Source organism: Sus scrofa, chromosome 15 (genome assembly GCF_054392235.1).
Source record: "Sus scrofa isolate SSC_HxYL_T2T_F1_AM1 chromosome 15, Sscrofa_HxYL_maternal_Yorkshire_Landrace_v2.0, whole genome shotgun sequence".
Lineage (NCBI taxonomy): Eukaryota > Metazoa > Chordata > Mammalia > Artiodactyla > Suidae > Sus > Sus scrofa.
The window spans coordinates 47,918,569-47,943,970 of record NC_139397.1 but is presented as its reverse complement, the minus strand read 5'-3'; the positions used below and the strand labels follow the sequence as shown (position 1 = coordinate 47,943,970).

Here is a 25,402-nt window from a genome sequence, read left to right as displayed (position 1 = left end):
TTTTCCTCCTCACAGGTACCCATCTGCAGACTAGGAAAGACACAGCTTAGTAAATAGGTAGCTCTCTCTCATTAAATGATTTGATTTAGTTTTTCACAGCAATAATTTTTGAAACCCTGTATGTCAGAGTTTGACAAGTCATATCAGACCTAATTTAGCAAAATTTATGTCAAAGATTTGATTTTTCATACTTAAATACCAGGGTATATTTGAAACTCTTTTCTCTGCTTTTGTAATCAGCAGACATTATTTCTAATTCTAGAGGTACCACCTACTATCCATATTACTTTGGGAAAACTCTCTCATCTCTCTGAACCTAAATTTCTTCAATTTGAAATGTGATGGTGTGAGCCATATGAGGAAGAAATATAATTATGTGTCTAAAAATACTATTCATTTTAGTATTTGATGTTCAGTAGAATTTTTTTTTTTTTTGTCTCTTTGTCCTTTTTAGGGCTGCACCCACAGCATGCGGAGGTTCCCAGGCTAGGGGTCCAATTGGAGCTGTAGCTGCTGGCCTGCGCCAGAGCCACAGCAATGCCAGATCTGAGCCATGTCTGCGACCTACACAACAGCTCACGGCAATGCCGGATCCTTTAACACACTGAGCAAGGCCAGGGATCGAACCCACAACCTCATGGTTCCTAGTCGGATTCGTTTCTGCTGTACCACGACGGGAACTCCAATGTTCAGTAGAATTTTTTAAGTTTGTATAAATTTTGTGTTGTTGCATATCAAACCAACCCCACAGTTAGTGGTTTAAAACAACACCCACTGTGTTTGCTCTTGACTCTGAGGATCAGCAGTTACAGTTTGGATCATCTGGGCACTGTTCTGCTGGGTGTGTTTGGGGTCACTTACACGGATGAAGCTGTCCAAAGTTCAGCTGGGGCTAAATAATCCCAGGTGCCCTCTCTTAAAGAGGGCTCTTTTGTCTCAAACTGCTTATTCCATATACAAGTAGAAAATACAAAATTTAAAATTGGCAGATTTGAAAAGCAAAAATAGTAAGTTCAAAATAGCCTACATTAAAACCATGTTAAGTTATCAGAGACATCAAGGATTTTCATACCTACGATTTTCACACCGAGGGCTGCAAAATCTCTAGCTGCATGAGAAACTCCTCAGTGACTTCAAAAGGCATGTGGGTGGGAATGGGGGGTACCTTAAGCTGGGGGTACATTTGAGAGGGGTTGGAAGGATAATGGCCCCTTCAGCGAAAGCATTTCTGCTACATCTAGTATTTTACTTATTTGCTGAGTATATAAAATGTAGTTAGAAGAAAGATGCTACTGAAAAACCAGTTCTCTGGCTCACTAGGTTAACTCATTCAGTTCTCTGGGGTCTATTAGTTGAATAATGTTAAATGTTCCCCATGGCAAGACAACCTGCCCCAGGTTTTGTTGTGCCTGCTGATCTTTGTACATCAAGAACACATATGTAGAAACACATGCATACACACAAAACGCAGATTAGCCAGCTGCTGAATAAGAATATGCCTGTTTATAAATTAAAAAGATGTGAAAGAGCAATTCTGTACTATAAGCCAAAGGACTGAATTCTTGCTGTCTTTTTCTTTTATTTTCCAATCCATCAATACTTAAATAAAAATTCAGTCACCTAATTAGAAAGTTTTTGATGAATTACTCAAATCCACACCCTCTCTGGGACATCTTTAACCTTTCTGTTAAAGTAATGATAAATAGTATAATAGTTATTTTTATTAGGGAAAGTACACTCATTATTCCCTTTAAGTTAATTACTCAAATAAATGATTTACCAGGTAGTTAGAAGAAAGAAGAAACACTGTGTTAAATTTATGAAACCTGAATTAATTTTATTTCTAAATGATAAATATAATTTTTGAAATATGAAGTTAAAAGTAAGGCAGCTCACATATTAAATTTGCAATGATGATTCCAAGAAGGAATGGCTTCATTAATTAAAAATATACATTTTTATCTCCTTCCTTTCTTTTCTTTCTGATTGCAGGTGGGGAGGAAATTGAAAGGGAAAAAAAGCAGCTAGAAATGTAAAGGAAGAAACATTAAGATAAAAGGAGATCATTTTTAAAAGTATAATGTATATAAATTGCTAATGACACATCCTAATTTCCCATCACAATCTGAAGATAATAATCAATAGAAATGCTTTAAAGAAAAGTTGGAAATCAGTAATAAATGCTAAAACTGATTTTTATCCCTGAATTCTATATAAAGGAAACTGATTTTAAATCTTTTATATATTCCTTATTCTCATTATCAAAAATATGTAACATGGAACATTAGTTTGAAAGCTTTATTATCTGATCTCAGTATATTGAGAAAATTACTTAAAGATATGCCCTGATATATTCCACTTACACTGGAAACAGTTTAAAACATATGCTCTATGTTTCTAAATCAGTACGGTAAGTTCCTACATGCAGCAACTGGGTCTTCTTCGTTTCTGTGGTTTTCCTCATCTGCTCCCAGAGCAGTCAACCTATTCCATACATTGAAAGTCAGAGAATGCACTTAATGTCACTGACCTGTGCACTTAAAATTAGTTAAGGTAGTCAATTTTATGTCATATGTATTTTACTACAATAAAAAATTAGAAAAAAATGAAAAATGAGAAAGAATAACAAGATTTCAGATGGAAACAGATTGTTAAGACAAATATGGGACCTTCCTGAGGGCTGGACCCTGAGAGGTGCACAGACTTGCCTCCTGGGGGGCCAGACTCTGCTGAATTCTGGAATGGGATGTGAATCCATGTATCTCTATACAGTCCAACAGCTCAAGGACTATCCCAGTCCCAAGGGAGGCACTTGCATGGGTGCTGCTGCAGTGCAGAGAAGCACCTGACCCAGACTAGAAGGTCCCAGAGAGGTGTCTGAGCTGAAAGAGAAAGGATGCAGTGGAGATGGCATATGGAGGGAGGGAAAGATGTTCAGATCTAGGACCTCAGAGTCACAGTGTAGAAGAGGATGAGGTCAGGAGGGGAACCACTGAGAGTGTGCTATGCTTATATAAAGGAGCAAAGAGAAGGGTGAGTGGAAGGCTGGAGTGTAGAGAGGGGTAGATTCAGAAAGAGCTTGTAGGAAACAGAAAGCGCTTGTAGGAAATGGAAATTTTGATACTATCAAATATTTAAAGTATGAAAATTATTTTAAGTGGTAAGGTCACATGTTTTATATATAACTTAGTTGAATTATTTCAAAGATACATATAGTTTCTAGAGAAATATATATTTGTATATTTCCTGGAAAAATTCTTAGCGTTTAATATTCAAGCAGTTGTTAGCTTGGCTGAAGGTATCAGATTAAACATATCAATCTCCATGGCTTAATCGTTCTTATATCCAGAATCAACACAATCTGATTAAAGTAATTAACTTGATTTATATATAAAACTATATATACATACCTTGCTTAAACCAGAATAATACAGAATTATAATGTAAATTTAATGGGTAGAGACTTTTTTTCTGTTTTTTTGTTGTTTATCACTACATCCCCAGAAATTAAAACAGAATTCTGTATATAATTTAGTGCTCACTAAATATTTGTCAAGTGAACATATGAATAAATGATTACATGAAGTCAAATATAAGATATAAAGATGAAAATTCATTTTTAAATGGCTAAACAGACAATGGAGAAAAAGAAGAAATAGGGTAGCATAAGGTAACTAAATAACTATGTCAATGACATTGGATCTGAATATAGATAAACAGAGCTTGTGAGACATTAATGTTTATGGTAGGGTAGCAAATGCAGACTTCTGTGAAAATAATTTAAATGTTTTTCCATCCAGTCATTCACCATGCATTCCTACTTACAGAACAAGTAAAATCCAGTTATTTTAAAGCAATTATCCCGGAAGCTAGCATACTATTACTGGTCTGTGTCTCAAAAGTATAATTTAAAAAAAAACAGGGATGCATTTATGCATCTGTAACTTTGAAACCTTGTTAGAAATTCTATTAGGAACCTGTTTTAGAAACAAAATTCATGAGTTAAGTAAAAAGCTCTTTGGAATGGTGACTGTTTGCTTCACAGTTGAAACTCGCTATGCAACTGAGAATAGAAAAATATATCCTCAAGGAGTTCCTGCTGTGGCTCAGTGGTACAACCTGATTAATATCCATGAGGACATGAGTTCGATCCCTGGCCCCACTCAGTGGGTTAAGGATCTTGTGCTGCAGTGAGCTGCAGTATAGGTCACAGATGCTGCTCGGGTCTGGTGTTGCTGTGGCTGTGGTGTAGGCCAGCAGCTGCAGCTCCAATTTGACCTCTAGCCTGGAAACTTCCTAAAGATATAGAATGAAAAATTTTAAATTATAAGCCCCATTTATAATTTATTTAGGATTATTTTCAATAAAACAACTTTTTTCTCACTAAAAGTAAATTTTATTTTCCATCTTAATAATATGTAAATATCTATCTTAAAATGATTTTTATAGAAATGTATCGAGATGCTTTTCATCACGTTATTTATTTTGCTAATTTGGTTAAATATCTCTTTTCCTATTCTTTCCCATTTTGTGTCATGTTCTATCCATTTGATCATTTGACCATTGATCACCTGCAACATTATTTCTTTGGCTGACATGGATCCAAGAGGGTCCCACTTTATCATAAATTATCCATGTTGTTTTCTTACTTTGTTTTGCTTTTTGCTCATGTTTTTCTTACTCCTTAGTCTAAAATTTTATTTACTGCTTTACACATAAAGAACTCTGTCTGCTTTCTAGTTTTTGCTTATCTGTTATTATTTTAGCCAAAGATGATTTAAAATACAATTGAGCATTTAATAGGATTGAATGAAAACAGCACTTTTAAGTACTTTTCATCTTCATTTATAGGAATGAACCAGTTGTCTCTAGAGAAAAATTACCATTCCTTAAACCATTTTAAGGAAAATACAAATAGAACAACTAATTAGTACAAATAAAATAGAAAAATATATATTATCAAGATCCAGAAAATGCAATCACTGCCTTAATGAAGAATGTGATGAAAATTGATTTTTCAGTTAGCAACAGTCTCAAAGAAAAATATCTTCCTAAAAAATGCTTGATGTCTCTACTGCCCATTAAAGAAAGTTTTAATCAGCTTAAAATTAATCTTAATGTTTAGAAATTATATATGTGTTTCAGTGTATGTGTATATGTCCATACATGTATATATGTATGTATGTGTATATATTTAAGTATATGTGTTTATTTGTATATGTGTGTGTATCATATATGTGTTTGTATGCATTTGTGTGCATATACATGTATTCAATTTTCAAGTAGAACCAATGCAAACCTATTATCATTATAAAGGGACATGGAAATTTTCACTTTTTTATTTCTTACTAAAACATAAAAATTGCTACCATGGGGACAAATAAATAATTTGGATGTTTTGGCATCATGAAAAATATGTGAATAAAACTTCTATTGGTATTTGTCAGTATAGTTGATGTTTTATCTGAATCAGAAAATTAATATTCATAATAAGGAAGTTGACTAAAAATTTATTGTTCATGGAGTAAAAAACATAAAAGTGAGTCGTCATTCTGTCATTAGAAATCATCCAGTATAATTTCTAACTGAAAGAAGGCAATGCTTTGCATTAGCCTAAGGGCATAGTCTATAAAAATTAGCACATATATGCACATATGGACACAACTATTCAATTAATAACCACATTTATAAGTGACAATTTGATATGTTCTAAACTGCATAGATTGGTAGAGGATACAGAAGTTCAAGTTTCTTAAGAAAAGGAATAGTCATTTATTATTGCATTTCCAAGTTTATTTAGTACATGGAAGTAAATCCAATTCATGTATAGTAATTCATTTCACATTAACAGCTTTGCCTTCTGGGATTTGAAAAATTCTTCTTTGGGGAAAAGAATGAGTGCACAAAAAAATAACAATTAAAAACATGTAGTTTACTCATACAGACTACTATATATAAAATAAACAACAAGGACCTACAATATAGCACAAGGAACTATATTCAGTATCTTATAGTAACGTATAATGGAAAAGGACCTGAAAAAGAAAAAAAAAAAAATATATATATATATAAAAACTGAATAACTTTGCTATACACCTCAAACACTGTTAACTCAACTATACTTTAATTTAAAAAGATATGTGTTTAAAAAGGCTAATAAGCATCTAATAACTTATTAGTAGAGTGGAAATAGAATAGAATTAACTCATGAGGACCAAAATAATCATAAAAAGCTTTCTGGGAAGGATTCAAATGAATGTGTGATTTAGGAATGTGTAATTTCAAAAGGTTCTGTGTTCTACCTAAGGAAATAATATGAAGGGGGGAAAGGAGAAAAAATTAACATGTGTTAATACAGTAAGAAAGGAATTAACCCTAGAAAAAAGAAGATATCCTTTGGGAAGACATTGGATACAAAACTGTATACATAGAGTTCTTTCTGTGGCATAGTGGGTTAAGAATCTGACTGCAGCAGCTTGGGTTGCTGAGGAGAAGCAGGTTCAATCTCCAGCCTGGGAGTTTTCACATGCCAAGAGTGTGGCCATTTAAAAACAAATAAACAAACAAAAACAACAACAAAAACCCTGTATACATAAAATAGTGAGAGGTCAAAATCCCAGGATTGGAAGGCTTACCTTCAATTGTAATTAAACAATAAGATGTTAAAGCACATGGGGAAGGGTAGGTCACCATTTTAATGAAAATTGGTTATAGAAAAGCAATATGTGGTGATTATCGGGACTAAATTAAACATGCTAGAGTTATAAGAATGCTGCAGTTACCTGAATTTTATGTGACTAAGGTTTTAGAGTTTTGAGAATAAGAAATTAGAGGACAAATTAATACTGAAATTGTGAAGAAAAAAATCTAAAGACATTTGTGATCGTGTGCAGACTGAAAGTCTAGGCTGGATCAGCTGAGAGCACATAGTGGTGGCCTGAGGATGAGAACAGCAGCCATGTCATGAAAAAATGGAGTTCTTCCAGGGAGAGTCATGTGGAGGGAAAGAGGGGTTTTGGAGAATATCTATAATTGGGAAGTTGGAAGTAAAAGAGACACCATTTAAAGGAAGAGGAAAAAATTAAGAGGTAGGACAGAAACTAGTGCTAGCATAGGGTCTAGGTCATGGCAGGCAGGACACCTCCAGGGAGGAAGACCTGTAAAGCAATAACTCTGTCTGAAGACAACTGCAGGTAGATGGAACTGAACAGATGTACAAATATGCCAGTAAAGGCCTTATTAATCACTTTCAGGAATCTAGTCTTCAGCTCAGTCATAATAAATTCAATAGTTGGCATGATGGAAAAAGGAAGAAAAAGTAAAGATGAAATCCAGAAGGGCAGGTTGCCTCCGTAGGCTGTGATTACTGCCAAGGCACACTTGACTTCTGGAAAGGAAAACTTGATTTTATGACTTAGGATACTTCAGGCCATAATAAGGTAGGAACATTGGAATTGAAATGCCAGCATGAGGCCAGGGCCTCTGAAGGACTGTACCTTCTGTGGTAGAACTTTCTAGAACAAGTCCACTTGCCTAAAAAATTGCCACAAGAACTCATTCTTTTTGGACCATACTCCAGGTTGCACAAAATCACTCTGCACAATTCACAGCTGTGGTCCTTTTCTTTGCTGGCACTGGGACAGGCTCCCTGTGGTCTGGGGCCTCCCAGGTAATCCTAAACTTCAGTTGTCCCAAGTTGATTGCATTCTTGGACATTTAGTGGAGGAAAAATAAAATTTCCTCAGGATGGGTGATGTACTAATAGATCATGCCTCCTAAGATTATCACAAAGCAGTTATGAAACATATGAAGAAATAAGGCTCCAGGTGTGAGTGCAAGCAGACAATCAAAAAGACCCTCGGATATTGAATATTATATAGAAATAAAAGAAGGATGTCATAACACAAAGAAAGAAGTATGATCAAAAGAGACTAAAAACATTTTATATAAATAAATGTAAATTCCAACCCAGTCGTTGAAGTTAAAAATCTCAGTGGACAGGCTGTCAGTACAAGTAGAGCGCGTACCTGGCTTCGGCTAAGACAGTCATGAATTGTCTTCCAGCAGTGAAGGGGCAACTGGACAGCTATGTTAACATGGGAAGAGGAAACTGCAGGGCTAAAAATAACTAGTCTCAGGTTTCCGACAAGCACCTGTTCAGAAAATTTTTAAATGAATCAAACTAAGATGATCCTGCTATTTAAGAAAGAGAAAAACATGATTATTTGAAGATGGGTTTTAATAATGATGAACAGGAAAAAGCTGTAGCTGGAAAAAAAAATCATCATTAATTACATCTATTTTTTCTGATAAAGGCTGTAGACTGACTTGTTACCATATTTAAGTTCTGTCACATTTTTTTTATGCTCAAACTAAATACTTTTGTTAGAATATTTACTACTTTTCATAAAAGTAAATATGGTCCTCGCAGGATCCAGCCCAGCATGCAGCCAGCTCCAAGTAGCACTGCTCATATACTTACAAAGAAAAGGCCTGACTAACTTCAAATTCATGATTTTTTCCAACACATTGGAGAGTTGAAGGCACAGAGTAGTCAGCTGGCTCACAATTCAGTGAGAGGCTGGGTCTGCAGGGAAAAAGGAGATTTAAAGTTGTATCCCCCGGGGACAGGATTAACCAGACAACAGTAAGGACAGTTCAGCTGGATGAGCAGAGAGGGGAGACTGTGAAGTACCTGGAGCACAGAAATCACTGGAGCCAGTACCTCTATTCAAGATTCTGGTTAAAGACAGTGAGCAAGACCTCCTTCCAGACGGGTCTTGAAGGACAGAGAGATTGGGCTCCAGTTTGAACACAAGAAGGACAAGCAGAGGTTACAGCCCGTAAGCAGGGCTGGGTCATGGACACAAAATATCTAGGAGAAACATCAGGGGACAGAGTTCTGGACACACCAACCTGGTCTGAGGGGAATCTTGCTGAAGGTCGGAAGGTGATCAGATGCCAAGGATGGGAGGATGAGAATCTGATATTGAGGATGGAGGATTTTTGTGAAGCTAACTCAACAGGATTCTTGCCAAAAGTGGACTTAATGGGCCAGGGCCAGGCCCAAGGTCAAGGCTCAGTGGAGAAAAAGGCTCAGAGGAGGCCAACTCAGGTTCAGTCAGGAGAGGCTTTGTCACCATCCTACTGGTTCTTCCTCCACAAAACCCAAATGTCCACTGACAGAACAGCTGAAAGGGCCTGAGTTTTGTTCATTTGGGTACAGACATGGGGGAGGAGAAGGTTACTAGGGAAATATACCTAAAAACAGAATATTTTCCAAACCCAGAAACCCTCACAAAGGCACAAGAGAAAGATGACCTGCTTCTTAGCAAGCCAGAACCTGGGGGCGTCACAGGCAATATCCTGAGAGGCTGCCGACAGGAGTAAATCCCACCTTTCACATGACCAGGCAGAACCGTTACATGTGTGCTCCCATGAGCAATGGCTTTTCCACAAGCAAGAGGACTTGAGGGACAATTTGTCACACATAGTTCATCCCAAATTCACCTGGTATGGGGGTGACCCTCTTGTTTGCTATTGGCTTTATCCAGACAAAAAAAAATTTCATGTCTTTATGACAGGATGTAGTTTTACAGCTTGGAGCAAGCCACCTACCCAAGTTAAGTTCCTGCTCCCAGAGGCAGAGATGGAGCACCATCTCCTTTGATGTGCACATTTCAAAGAGGCAGCCCCAGATCCCTACCCAAGGTGTTCCAGGTCCCAAGGTTGACAAAGGTCCTACCTAATATTCAAAAGGATTTATGTCATATATTGAGAGATAGATAGATATAAAAATAGAGATAATATATAAAAAGAAATTATATCAAAGAAAGGATAAAATAATTACACAATTATAAGTTTTCTAAAATAAATGCTCTGAGAAAAATAGGAGGGGTAAAAATCTCTTCCCATATTTTCAACCTGGCTAATTAAGTCTCTTATCTCTAATTTGCCTCTTTCCTTACAGAGATTTGAGTAACAGTGATAACAGTACACCACCATAAGAGGGACAGAGGGACAGGAAAGAAACGAACTTGCAGAGGGAGCCTTGCTGAGGAGACAAGTAAAGACACAAAACTCAGAACCAAGCAGGACCTTGCTCTGGTGGCACCCCCACCCTGGACACTTGTTATTGCAATAGTATTTTGAAACTTGTGAGGCACTGTGAGTCACCATAGCAACAACAGATCTCAAATACACACCAACCTCCATTAATGCGTATCTCACATCGAAGCCCCAGCAAGGGAAGAGGGTGTCGATCTCCAGACATGAAGACTATTTACCTGGGTCACTATTGTCCTATACAGCATATCTGGCTTTGAACAAAAGAAAAACTACAAGGCATTTGAAAATTCTAGAATAAAATAAGCTGCTTCCAAGCAACAAAGAAATCATGAAAAGCAGACTCAGCTGTGATACACATTTGAAGCTGCCTGACATGGAAATCTTGAAAGCAGCCAGAGAAAAAGAAATCCCACATTTAGAAGAAAAATGGATAAGGATTACTGCAGATCCCCATCACCCATCCTATAAACGAGAAGAACTAAGTTGCATGTTTAACATACTATGAGAATAAAAACTGTCAACCTCAAATTCTATGCCCAGCAAAGGTCATTCAAACACAACAGAGAAGCAAAGGAGAGAATTAATTTCCAGGAGATCTAGTCTATAAGAAATGTTAAAGGAAGCTTTTCAGGCTGAAATAATATTTCATTCTGAAACTTGGATCTGCACAAGGAACTGAAGAGCTCTGGAAATGGAATGAATAAAAGTAAAATGATATTTATGATTTTTCTTAGTTTGAAATCCCCTAAAAGATAACTCCCTCAAGCCAAAAATTGTAGCAATAGCTCATGTGTTTATAGTGCATATAAAAGTAGAGGGTATGAGAAAATAATTCAAATAAAGTAGGGAAGGAAATGAGAATATATTGATGTAAAATCCTGGCAATAGAAAGTAGACTCTGATTGATTCAAGATGCATATTGTAAAACTAAGGGGGTCTAATGAGAAAAAAGTAAGTAAAGAGGTCATCAATGAGATAAAATGGATTCAAAACAAATAACTGAAATAAGAAAAGACAGGGAAGGAGAAAAAAAGAGATAGAGCAATAACAAACATCAATGAAAAGGAATGGTTTTAATGCAAGCACATGAGTAATCACATTGCATGACAATGGGATAAACTATAAACAAGAAAATAGAGGAAATCAGATTGGATTAAAAAAGAAGGACTCTATGCTGTTTATAAGAAGCCAACTTTAAATGTGAAGAGATGGGATAAAAGTGAAAGCATGAAGCAAGATGTAAAATACACACTAACCAAGTGAAAGCAGAATAACTGTATTATCATCAGACAAAACAAGTATCAAAAAAGCAAGAAGCAATATTGGAAACAATGTGGGAATTGCATGAGAAAGAAGGCACTTCTCCAAGAACATGTAATAATCCTCAAATTGCATCTCCTAGCATCAGAGCTTCCAGACCGAGGCAGAAAGGGAAGGAGCAGAAAGGAGAAATAGATAAATCCACACCTAGTCTGAGGAACTCAGTATTCCTCTGTCATAATTGATAGCTGTGAGTCAGCGAGGAGAGTGGAGCTCAGCCAACTCTCTAATTGACATCTACAGAACACTCAACCCAACAACAGCAACATCTGTTTTTTTCAAGTTTACATAAAATATTCAAGACTGACTGAGTCGTGGACCAAAACTCTCAGAATTTAAAAGAGAAAAATCATATAAAACATGTCAAACAATAATGGAAATAAACTAATGACCTAAAGCATCTGAACATTTTCCAATTATTTGGGAAGTAAACACACAGTTTTAAACATCTCATGGGACAAAGAGAAAATCTCAAAAAAAAAAAAAATATATATATATTGAGCCAAATGCAAATTAAAAAACAATGTATTGAATGTCTCAGATGACTCAGCAGGTCAAGGATCCAATGTTGTCACTTCTGTGTCTCTGCTGTGGTCACTGCTATGATGTGGGTTTGATCTCTGGCCCCGGAACTTAACTTCCACATGCCCGGGGCATGTACACACACACACACACACACACACACACACACACACACACACACACACACACACACACACACACACACGACACAGCTTAACCAGTGGAGTTAGGCAAGTTGACAACATTTGAATGTCTTTATTAGAAGAGAACAAAATAAATAAGTTATTAGACATCTACCTAAAGAAACTAGAAAAAGAGGAGCAAATTAAACCCAACACAAGCAGATGGAAGGAAATAATTAAGGTTAGAGCAGAAAGCAATGAAATTGGAGAAAAAAAATGAAAAATACATAAAAGGCAATGAAAAACCTGGCTGTGTGAAAAAGTCATAGATTTGATAAATCTTTAACCATAATAAAAAAGAAAAAAGAAAAAAACAAATTACCAATATGATGACAAAATGGGAATGTCATGACCAAACCTGCAGACTTATAAAATAATAACAAAAAACTGCAATAACTCTAAGCCTATGAATACCACACCTTAGATGGAATGGACCAATTCCTTGATAGGCACAGTACCCAAATTGTTTCAAGAAAAATAGGTAAGCTATATAGTCTTACATGTATAAAATAATTGAATCTATAGTAAGGAAATCCATTAAAAAAAAAAGGTCCATTGATTTTAGTGGTGAAATCTAAAATGCATCTAAAGAGAAAGTAACAATAACATCACACTTTTTATGAGGCCAGCACTATCCTAACCAGAAAAACCAAAAAATTTACAAGAAAAGTATAGATCAGAATCCTTTATTATCATTGACTCAAAATTTCTCAACAAAATTTAATATAGCAATGTATAAAAAAGTAACTACATGAGATTCATTGCAGATGGAAACTTTCAAGAACTGTGACAACACAGTTTAGTTATAAGCTGAGAGGTTAACTTGCCACAGTTTTCATGGTTGTGATATACACCACAGCTACGTCTCTGGCAAGAGTCCAGGAGTAGGGAAAAAATTAGCAAAGTTCTTCAATATGAGTATCAGCCAGAGCTACAAAATTAGCCTTGAACACACTACTGACTTTATTGTGAGAACTTTATTGACTGATTGATCAATAGATTGATTGCTGCTCCCATGGCATATGGAAGTTCCTTGGCCAGGGATCAAATCCAAGCCACAGCAGTGACCCAAGACACCATAGTGACAACACCAGATCCTTAACCCACTGCACCACAAGAAAACCACATGTTGTGAGAATAATTATCTAGTAACATTGGTTGTTAGTTCTAAAACTATCTTTTTTGTCCCTTAGGATTGATACAAAGATATCTCCAGTATCATCAATAAAGCAAATAATGGGAAACAGTGCTGTTGGAGTTTTTTTGTTTGTTTGTTTTGTTTTTTTTTTTGTCTTTTGTTGTTGTTGTTGTTGTTATTGTTGCTATTTCTTGGGCCGCTCCCGCGGCATATGGAGGTTCCCAGGTTAGGGGTTGAATTGGAGCTGTAGCCACCGGCCTACGCCAGAGCCACAGCAACACGGGATCCGAGCCGCGTCTGCAACCTACACCACAGCTCACGGCAACGCCAGATCGTTAACCCACTGAGCAAGGGCAGGGACCGAACCCGCAACCTCATGGTTCCTAGTCGGATTCGTTAACCACTGCGCCACGATGGGAACTCCTGGAGTTTTGTTTGTTTGTTGGGTTTTTTGGTTTGTTTGTTTTTCTTCTTGGGGGAATGAGAACAGATAAAGAAAATGGGAATTTACCCTGAAGGATCGGAATGGAATTAGAATTGGAAATATCAGTATATACTCCTGTATTATTGGTAATTTACATATATGATGATGGTGGTGGATGATAGGTTAGATAGATAGATAGATAGATAGATAGATAGATAGATAGATAGATAGATAGATAATCGATTTAAAATATGTATGCACACGCACAGGTGCATGTATCCTGTCTCTGCCCACTGAGCCAGCCTAGAATCAATGGCATCTTAGCCTAATGCCACAATCTTGGCACATAAAAGGAGTCAGGGTTCCTTGGAGAAATGGTCGATTCCAGACCTAGAATAGGAAAAGTAGAAGATGAGATTTTAACATCTTTTTTTGATAGAACATAAGGTAATCTCAAGGAATTATGGGGACATACCAAAAAGACCAAATACAGGGAAAAAAGAGCATAAAATAAATAATAACAGTAAAAGATTATCACACTGGATAAAATAGCAGTAGAATCAAATACAAACCCAGTGGTTCATACTGATGTAAGTTAAGTTATTTAATAAATATGCAAGGCAATGGATTTAGAAAATCGCCAATGAAATCTCATGAAAGTTTGAAGACAAACAGGGTATTTATATCATTTCCAATTATCTTTCCACAAATTTAATTATTAATAGAAATAGGAAAACTGTTAGTTTATATATATACCACTTGAGCTAAGAAATCTCTAAAACTGGGGAAAAAAAAAAAAAAACATCTAATACTGGGACAAAAGGACTTTGTTCTCCTCCTTACAGGATGCACTAAGAAGTACTCTACAGTGGTTTCTTGCCAAACACACATCACCTCTGTCTACACCTGAGGAAATTTTCAGACAAATCTAAATTGTGGTACATTCTATAAAATTGTTATCTATACTTAAAAATGTCACCATTAAAATGACAGTGTAGACTTAGGACATTTTCTAGATTAAAAGACAATAATGGGACAAGACAAGAATCTGCATATGGAAGGTGGAAGATGAGGGACGCACCTACCAAAGCTGTTACTGACACAGCTGAACATGACATGAGTGTGAGCAGGTAAATGTTGCACCAGTAAGTTTCCTTGTGTGGAGAGTGGCTCTTTGGTTAATTAAAATAATGCCCGTGTCCTAAGGAAATGGACACTGCAGAATTCCAGTGAAAAGGACAGGATGTTTCCAGCTTTGTTTCCAGTTTTTTCTCACTTATTTCAGAAATTGTGTGTGTGTATGTGTGTGTGTGTGTGTGTGTGTCTATGTGTCTGTGTGTCTGTGTCTGTGTCTGTGTGTGTTTGTGTGCACCTGCAGAGAAAGGGAGAGGGAAGGGTAAAAGAGAGCAAACGTGGGTCTAAATCTTGGTTAAGGGTATAGGAATTGCTTATACAATTATTTAGCTTTTGATGAATTTAAAATTATATCAAAATGAAGTTACAAATACGGACTTTTAAAATGAAGGTGAACTAGCAGAAGGCAGATCTAAACCCAAGCACCTGTAAGTCCGAGTCTCTATAGCTACCATTTAAATCGTCCTTCGTCTTCCCCAGGCTAGCTGAAATACCGTATAAAAGTACAGCCTTGCGGAGTGTGAAGATAAATGGAAGGAGTGGGTGGCCTGTTGGTTACCCTGATGGATGAATGCATGGCTCTAGGGCAGACATCAAATCATGGAATAGGGATACTCTGTATGAAGCATTAAAGATACAGTCCCCACTTAATGATAAATAATACTCTTTGAGTTTATCTATTAGGTATTCTTTTTAGAGTATTTGTTCTAGCTTTCTTTTGACCTAAATTAGAATTACTACATTAATTTAACATGTTCTTTTTTGTAAAAGTAAGCTTCCATATTTATAGGCTTCTCTCCCAAAAAACAGCTGTCTTCTCTGCCTTGCCTGCCATCCACATTAGCTGTTTATTCAAAAGCATCTGCATAGTGTCTCAAAGGAATATTGCCTTATACTTTATCTTATGGAGCTACCTTGTGTCTCTTTGTTCTCTGAATTTCTTTCTATTTATGATATGAAGTGAAATAAAACCCATTTAGTCAAGCATCTGTAGAAAGTCAGGGCATCAGGACATTTATTCAGGCCCAGCACGTGGTCCATGTTTTCATATCCACAGGCAAGTCCCCCACCATCAGCTCCAGCAGAGCTGTCAGAGGCTGGCACATCTAGTATTTAAAGGGAGATCATTTAGAATGGATAAGGACTGAGGTCCTACTGTATAGCACAGGGAACAACATCCAGTCTCTTGGAATAGAACATGATGGGACACAGTATGAGAGAAAGAATGTATATACATGTATGACTGGGTCACTATGCTGTACTGCAGAAATTGGCACAATATTGTAAATCAACTATAATAAAAAAATAATAAAGGGAGATCTTTGCTTGAGCTCCTGATGTTCAGTAAAAGTGCTGAAACTCAGAGGTGTCTTCCCCATGTGGAGTTCCAGCTTTTGTTAAAATGCATCTGTAGAGCTGGGGCATCTGAAATTTCCTTTCAAGGCTTCAGATGTGCTTGAATCCTTCCTGCTTTTGCAGACAGAGATAGTAAATTTGAGATATCTGTTGACTTTCAGAGACTTTCAAACACCAAGGGCCCAGCATGTGATAGGTAAGTTGGAAATGAAAGTTCTTGCCAAAATCGCCCCTGAGAAAATTAAATGCTTCATGTGAACATCTTGAGGATCATAGCTATCTGAGGAGCGAAGAGAGTTAAGACTGAAGGAACTGGTTTAGGTTTACTAAGGACTAACTAATAAGTTACACTTTTCTGAAAGCCAGCTGAGATGCATGAAGAAGTGGTGTGAGTAGAGGCCTACAGCTGGGCTGGGTCACTATTGTAGAAATTATTAAAATGCCATGCAAATATCCAGTTGGGAGTTGACCTAGGTGACCTTGGACACAGACATTCCTTCTTTCCTGAATTTCTGAGAAATGTCAATCTTTCTAAGTGTCTGTATTTGTAATTAGCAGTAAAATAGATAAATTCAAGCCAAAAACAACAACAACAAAAAAAACAAAAAAAAAAAAACTCTCCACACTCTTTATCTTGAGTTAGTGAAATAAGTAACACAAAAGTGGGGTTCTCTTCCATTAATCTATTAATCTATACATGTTCAAAAAAAAACCTTTTTTTTCTTTAAGGGGTAATGTTTTAAGACTGATCTTATGATAAACTTAAGTTTATCAACCAATTGATTGATGTAGATAATTTATGGGGCTCATCTGTGTGTCCAGTGTTGTAAGTGGAGGGCACTGGGGATGCTAAGGAAAGAACAGCAGAGGCTGTGCCCTTCAGGAACTTACATGATCTGGAAAATAAGTTCAATAATTATAATGACTCTGTTAATGAGAGAAATACCATTTAAGATTCTTTAGTTCAGTGAAAAAGCCATGCACTGTCTGGAAGAAAGTCTCTGTTGGTACACTGGGTGGAAACACCAGCCAGCCCTCCCTCCAAAGATGATTGATGGAAGGATTTCCCTTTGATGTGAAGAAGTTCTCTGTCTGATCATGAAGCCAGTGTTTTTGTTGGTCAAGGGCAGGAACCCTCCTCTACCATGAATGAACTATCTTTCCACTGCTCTCTTTTCATTCTAACACTTTCTTTACTTGGCTTTCTAGAGACTGGATTCTCCTGGTTTCATTTTGAATCTGCGTTGGTAGATTTTTCCTTTTTGTATCTCTTAATATTTACATTACTAAGAGTTCCCTCATCAGAACTCTTCTGATAGCAAAATCCTGGTGACTTCACGCAAGCCTGTGGCATTAATTGCCTCCTGTGTGCTGAGACTCCAGCATTTGTAACCCCAACACTGGCTCTTTTTCTGAGCTCAGATATCCAGCCACCACAATAACTCCACTTGGTAACTGAGAGGTTAATATTTCCTCCTTTGTGAATTGTCAAGAACACACAAAACACACTATTACTTAACTGAATTTTCTCTTAGTGCAAATAGAATCTGACAAGCCAAACCCACACTAAACTCTTAGTCAACACATCAGCTGACACGTCCCAGCAATCAAATATGGGAACTAAACAAATGGTTGGAGGTGGGCTTATAGCTGAGAGAAACTGGTGTCCTCACTTGAAGGTGACTGCCTCCCTGCTTCTAAAAGGCCTGTCTTCCCCATCCTGTTCCAAATCATTTCCATAACCAGGACCAAGAGTCATTTCAGTTTCTGCAAAGAGCAAATATGGGTACCATTCTTTCTTTCTCTCATTCTTTCTCCCTCCCTCTCTTCCTCTCTCCCTCTCTCTCCCTCCATCCATCTTCAGTGAATTTTTCTCTCCACTTACTAAGAGTTTTAGAAATGTTCAGAGAAAAATTACACATACGTACATACATATATAACTCCACACATTTTATATCCATAATGAAATATGTGTGATAGAAAATATGCTTGAGAAATTTCATTTCCCAGGGAATTTATTTTAATTCTTGGTATAAATGAGAAAAGAACAATTGTTTTAAATTTTTCTTTCTGATTCTTCTTTCTTTTGTAAGCATATTTCTGCCAGGTAAAGATTCTTCCTTTCTGATTAGCAAAGTCAAAAATTTATATTAACACTTGGGTCAATTCAATTAGAGAATTTTTCTTATAACATTTTTACATAAAAAAAAAACACTCATGTTGAGAGTCTCCATTGTGGCTCAGAGGATGAAGAACCTGACATAGTGTCCTTGAGGATGTAGGTTTGATCCCTGGCCTCCCTCCCTGGGTTAAGGATCAGACATTGCCACAAGCTGCTGTGACTGTGGCATAGGCCTGCATCTACAGCTCCAATTTGACTATTAGCCCAGAAATTCCTAAATGCCAAGTGTGCAAATTTTAAAATGCGGCCATAAAAAAAATATGCAAAAAGAGGGGAAGAAAAGATTTGAAGTCAATTCTTAGTACTCAGTAGATTTTCTCATGGATACATGCTCTACTTTTCCTTACTTCAGGCAAGGTTAGTGGTTTCAAATTTTTTTCAGGAACTGGGAATTTAGTTCTGCAGGTTTAAGTACAAAACACATAATCTTTGTAGATTATCTTCTCTTATAGAAGGACAAAGATATTCCCTTTAAATAAGAAAAATAGAAAGTATTTTAAACTTTATCTTCTACAAAATGCATATTTAGGGCACCTTTTCAATGTTTCAGCTGATCACATATAGTGTTCTAAAATAAGCCCTGACAAGCCTCAGTTGCCCACTGGTACAGGTGAGGAAGAACATGCCATCCTGTGGACGTGGTGGTGATGATGTGGTTTGTGTTATTACCACAGTGGAAATGGGACAGGAATGGGAGGAGACCTCAGGGAAGGAACTGGGTCATGTTCTGAGATGCTCAGATGCTGAAATCAAAGCCCCCTTTATTCTAAGTGAGAGTTGTGGCCACTCTAGCTGAGTTTTGGAAGTTAATTTTGCCCAGTGCCTCATGTTGTTCGTTTATCAAGTGTGTCTCATAAGAGGCTGGGAGGTAAGTCCAGCTCTTACTGTGATACCCAGATCATATTCAGAGCTTGAAATGTGTGAGCAACAAAATGTGCAACCTATCCCAAGCCTGGGGTCAGAGGTGGGAGATGTAGGGCTGAGTAACAAAGACATGGCTCTGAGACTGCACTTTTTTTTTTTTTTTTTTTAATGATGTGGTCAGTGTCATCAGGATTTTTAAATATTAGAAAAAGAATTTTTTAGGGAGTTCCCGTCATGGCACAGTGGTTAACGAATCCGACTAGGAACCATGAGGTTGCAGGTTCAATCCCTGGCCTTGCTCAGTGGGTTAATGATCCGGCGTTGCCGTGAGCTGTGGTGTAGGTTGCACACCAGCTCGGATCCCGTGTTGCTGTGGCTCTGGCGTAGGCTGGCAGCTACAGCTCTGATTAGACCCCTAGCCTGGGAACCTTCATATGCCACGGGAGCGGCCCTAGAAAAGGAAAAAAAAAAAAAAAAAAAAAAGAATTTTTTAAAAGCCAGGTGAGATTTCTTTCATACAGTATTGATTTCCTTATGTTTGAAGACATTCTTTACATTTTTGACTTTCTACCAAATTATTTGTATGTCTCTAAATTGACTTTTCGTTCCTTTAATGTGATTGAGTAAACATCCTTTGGAGTGACCCATCATGTTACACTTTTCTACTTATTTTTGTTCTTTTCTCCTTCAGGTGAGTTTTGTGTGTATTATAGAATCCATATAAGGCCATACATTCCATACGTATTTAAATAAACCCTATCACATTTTAAATTAATTCCTGTCACCCCTCAATATTTTGAGTGAAACAATGCACAGTGTCCATATGGACACTAGAGGGGAAAGTTTGTGGTTAGGAAACATACTGTAAAAATCGCCATTGCCCCTAAATCTGGTGTAAAAACAAATAGAGATATTGAAGAAAATTCCTAGTTACTGTAGCAACAAGAATAGATAAATTTTTCTCTATTTATAGATCATACATATTAGAGTCGAGTACATATTATATTCCCATTTTTATATATCCAAATTAATAACACTTTCCATCTAAAAATCTTCTCCTTCCCTGCTTCCATCATGCAGGAGAAAATGAAACTAATTTAAAAAATTAGAATTAAATGAGCCTTTAAATTATCAAAAAAAAGGAGAAGCAAATGGAGAAAAAGCTTTCAGATATTCAGTTTTCACTAGAAAACTCAGCGAATATTCTACAGCAGCATACCTGCATGTTTACTCAGGGCATGTACATAGTAGGTGTCCCCCTCCCCTGCCTACAGTTCTCCTGCCACATTCCCAGTACCAGGTACCAGGCACCCACAGCAGAGGTGATGGCTTGGCAGCAAGCAGGACCCTTGTGAGCGATTTTTAAGGAAATCTCAAGCAGCAAGAGCACTTGAGAAGCCTCCATTTAAATCTAAGCTCTGTTCTTGTGGGTCTGTTTTCTCAACTGCAAAATTAGATTAACAGCCAATTTGAACTCAAAATGTTGTGAAGTAGACTAAATGAGATAAATCTCTCAGCACCATGCATGGAATGCAGTAAGCACTCCATATAGATGGTGATTAATGTCCTTATTATTCAAATTTTTAAAAATCCTTTGCTATTTCTCCAGGCCAAATCAGTGCTTTAAAACCAAAACATTTATTTCCAAGTTACTACGACAAAAATATCTTTACATTGCTTATTTATTCTCAAGTTGAGGCAACATTATGAGCCACAATCATAAGCTGACAGAAGGCCGGTGCAGAATTACTATTCCTGTTCTCACAGCAGGTGAGTGTGTGGGACCCTGCTGCACCTGCATCAGCAGGTCCTATGAGTGACCCTCATTCTCGTGGCAGCCGAACAAACTGATGTGCATCACCTAAACTGTATTGTACCTCAGGCTCAAAATATATCATAGCAGATTTAAAATGAGCTCTCCATATCTTAGGAATATGTGGGTTTTTTTTTGATACATTTTAAAGGACATTTTCCTTACCTGCAGTTTACCAAAATTGGCCATTATATTCAAATGAGGAGGAACTACATAGGACAATCAATTATGATCAGAGAAGACTATTAAATTCTCAACTTCATTTAAAAATAATATCCTCTGAAAATCAGTCTCACAAGAGTGTGGATTTTAATGGGTAGGGAAAATGTTATTGCTAAGTCTTCATTTATGGGGAAAAAAAGGCTGGATAAAATATAAATGTCATCTCAAGTGTATACCCAATGTTTTAAAATAGATCACATTCTAGGTTGAGATTAAGGGGGACAGGTAAGACTCCGCTTCAGTGGCTTCTACTCTGAGAGCCATTAGTTACAGACAGCTAGCACATTCCGACCACAGCCTATGGATTTTTGTCTAATTGATCTTTGAGCTGAGACTAGTGATGGTCAACCCAAAAGACCAATTTTTCATAAAATAAGTATAGATGGAGTCAAACTGTATTGTAATAAAAATATCCTTATTATTATACTGGATGAATAGAAACAAATATGTATTTGCAGTGGTACAATAAGCATGCGCTTCCTAATCATTCATTTTAATTTGCAAAAGCACAGAACAGAAATTTTCACAACCTGGGAGGCAATGTAGTTGAGAGGAAATGAGTGGCATTAGATTGTTCTTTTCTTTTTCCATCAGTGAGAAAGTTGAACAAGGTTAATGGGAAAGAAGTGAGTCCTCTGCCAGGCATGTCACTGGGTCCTGCAGTCACTGAAACCAGTGAGATTAAAAACACTCCCACCTGCTGTAGTACAACGGGATTTCAGAAACTCTGTCTATTTTACTTATGAAATCAAACTGTTGAAAGTATCAAGCTGAAACTTTCTACTCCAAAATTCTAATCTCTCTGCAATCTAACTTTTCCTTCTTCATACTTATTTTGAAAGATTCAAGATGACTATATATTCTTTGCTGGATCTCCCCCTAGAAAGAGGGATTTAAATTTCCTCCCCTCGAACAGGGCTGGCCTTAAGGATCTTTGCTGCTTGACTATGGCAGACAGGACCTTGTGGGCCTCCCAAGGCAGGCCATATGACTCCTATAACCCCTCCAGGGATGGAGACAAACTTTCTCTGAGTGAGCTGGTCCCTATGGAAGCTCAACTATCTGGAAATCCTCAGGGTACCATAAAACACCAAAGGTTCACATGGAGAGCCCAGGTGCCAGGTAGGCACCAGATTTAAGCAGCTTGAATGAGATCTTCTGGATACACAAAACCCATGCATATTTAATTTATCCCATTTGATGAGTTTAGACATAAAACCATCACCCATCAAAGTAAAAGACACATCCATCACCTCCAAAGGTTTCCTTTCGCCTCTTGGTTTATTATATTTGTTTTGTTGTGTTGCTCTAAGAACACTAAAAATGAGATCTACCCCCTAACAGATTTTTAGTGTCTGGTACCCTGTTTTTAACTACAGGTGCTGTGTTGTACAGTAGAACTCCACAATTTCTTTATCTTGCATACCTGAAACTTCATTGACACCTCTCCATCCTTCCCTCCCTGCCAGCTACCACTGTACTCTCAGCTTCTATGAGTTTGACTCTTTTATATTCCTCATATAAATGAGGTCACGCAGTATTTGTCCTGTGACTGGCCTGTTTCTCTTAGCATAACATCCCCCAGGATCAGCCATGTTGTCCCAAGTGGTAGAATTCTCTTCTTGTTTAAGGCTAAATAATACTCTGTTGTATGTATAAAACACATTTTCTTTATCCATTCATCTGTGCGTGGATATTTGTGTTGTTTCCATATCTTGGCTACTGTGATTGATGATGCAGTGAGCATGGGATGCAGATGCCCCTCCAAGATCCAGGTTCCATTTCCTGTGGATCTGCACCCAGAGGTGGGGTCATTGGATCATATGCTAGCTCTGCTTTAACTTTCAGAGGAACCACCATACTGTTTTCCATAGTAACTACACCATTTTAAAAATTCTCACCACTAGTATACAGACTAAACACCAGGGAAATGAAGACCAAAACCACAAAAGGGAATGTTTACTTATCTCACTATTCACTGAAATTATCTGTTTATCGCTATAATTTTTTTTTGTTTTATATACACATTACTATCTCTTCTTGTTCTACTGTGGTCTAGACCCTGCAGTATAAAATTTAATGTTAAAGACTCATTAAAATATTTAAAGGAAATTATCACTGTTTACTATCAGGAAAAATTCACAATTTATTTTCAGGTCAAACTATAAAATTGTTGAAAGCCTATAAAATAAAAAAAAAACTCAAAACCCAAAATGTACTTCTGATCACAGTCAATTAGCATGTGTATGTCTTTAAGCTGTGTCTTAGTTTTCTTAGATCAATTTGTTTTTTAAGAATTTAATTCCCATTGTCTTTCTTGAATTCCTGTTTGCTATTTTCACATAGCTGATCTCAACGTATTAATTTCCTTTTCATGTTTGGTTGAGATATATTAAAGCGGTGACAGAGACAGTGTGCCACACATGGGACACTGTGGAGCTACTGTTTGTTATGAATCTGTGTTTGCTGCACATGGTGGAATTCTTGTGTGGGGTCACTATTGGAAAGCATATTTTGAAAAGAAAATGAGAGAAAGGTTTAATTCAGAAGGATTAAAACACAGAGTTATTTTGTCAATTAAAAGTGTGCTGTTTGTTTATATGAATTGGGAATCGAATTTTCCTTGTCCACAATATCTTAAAGACCAAAACTCCGACGTAAATGCATACATCAGCTATCAAAAGCAGGAGGCTGTTTTATTACCAACTAAATACACCGTCCACTTAAGGAAGCCTTCGGTAATATTTTAGAATAAAATGTCGAAGTTTCTAAGAGAAAAACTAAAGCCCAGAACTTAGGTGTAGCAAGTTTGCCATCTACTGATCAGTAGGATGTCTTTTTCCTTTAACGTAAAAGGAAAGAATGTGGACTTGGCTGCTGCATTTAAAATAGTAATATCAATATTTTAAGGCAGAACCATTTAATAAGCAGCTTCCAGGCACACAACCCAAGGCTGAGCCCTGGGGAGGAGCCAGGCGTGCGAGGCTATTCCAGTCCCCAACGTCATTTCTGTTTGGCGGGGATACACAAGGTGCATTCGGAGCTCTGAGGAAAGACAGATGTGCCTTGTCTCCCAAAAAAGTACAAACACGTATACTGTTTTGCCGCCGCCCCCCCACCGCACCCTTTTGGGCCTTCTGAAGCAGCTCCCTGCTCCCCGCCGGCACAGGCACATCAGCTCCCTGCTCCCCCCCTTAACTCAACCGCGGCTGAGCCTTAGCCTTCTTGAAGCACCAGTCTTCAGGTGGCTCCCAGGGACGGGTTGGGTAATTCCCTGTGTTACTGTTTCGGAAGAGGTGCAAAAATGAGGAAGTTTCACATCAAAAAAGACTTAGAAATAAAACACTCGGATGAGCCAAAACATAACAGTGCTAACGGAGCTGGTAACAAATCAGAGCCTGAGTGAGCGGAGCTCACGGGGCGGGGCAAGACGCAAGTGGGGTCACCGCAGCGTCACTGGGAATCACTTTAAGGGAAATATTCTAGATTTTTGTCCTACCTCTGAGTATGGACCTATGTAGTTCAACAAAGGAAAGTAGTATCACTGCTAATCAGTTTAATTTCTCACTGCTTAATTAAGACAAATATCTGGTCATTAACTCATCCACTCACCCTCCCCCAGATACTGTAACACCTGATCCTCATGCTGGATGGCCAGCCACCAGGGAAGGGACCATTCTCCCATTTCCTGTTTGCAAACTTGAGTCTGTGAGGATTAAGGTGATTGTCCGGGTCAGGAGAGATTTGCCACGTCCTAATAGGGTCAATGTTTTGCTATGACATATTCCTGGGTGGAATATGCCCTGCACACAGCCCTGTCTACACCAGACTGGATGGTGCACCAAATGTTAATCCTCACTTAGTATGTGCTGTGTGCAGCTGGATTTATTTAACAACTTTTAAAAATTAGAGGCAAAATCATCTACCTCTGTGGAATTCATCATAGGATAAACGATTATTTTAATTAATTCAGAAGAAGAGCTTGTTTTCCAAAAGTAAAACTAAAGCTGCTTTACATGTGCGGATCCTTCAGGGATCTCAGTTCTTTAGGGAAATAGAAGGCATTTAATTTTAGAATAAAATTCCAAATTAGCAGATACAAGTTTGTAAGAAAAAGGTTAATTTTTCTTTGAGAGTGACTACATTTAATTTGCAAGTCTTATGATTATTCTAAAAT

At 37.4% G+C, this 25,402-nt stretch overlaps 1 long non-coding RNA gene across 8 annotated transcripts in view; it reads left to right on the top strand.

Annotated features, from left to right (window-relative positions):
• LOC110257104 (uncharacterized) overlaps nt 1–25,402 on the top strand; it is a 375,873-nt gene that overhangs the window by 93,121 nt on the left and 257,350 nt on the right. Inside the window, exons 4-5 of one of the 8 annotated variants that reach the window (XR_014829734.1) lie at nt 9,971–10,910; nt 11,083–11,126. The exons of the other annotated variants lie outside the window; for them this stretch is intronic. This is a non-coding gene — a long non-coding RNA (uncharacterized LOC110257104). Of the gene's footprint in view, nt 1–9,970; nt 10,911–11,082; nt 11,127–25,402 lie in introns of those variants that run through there. 8 annotated transcript variants of the gene reach the window in all.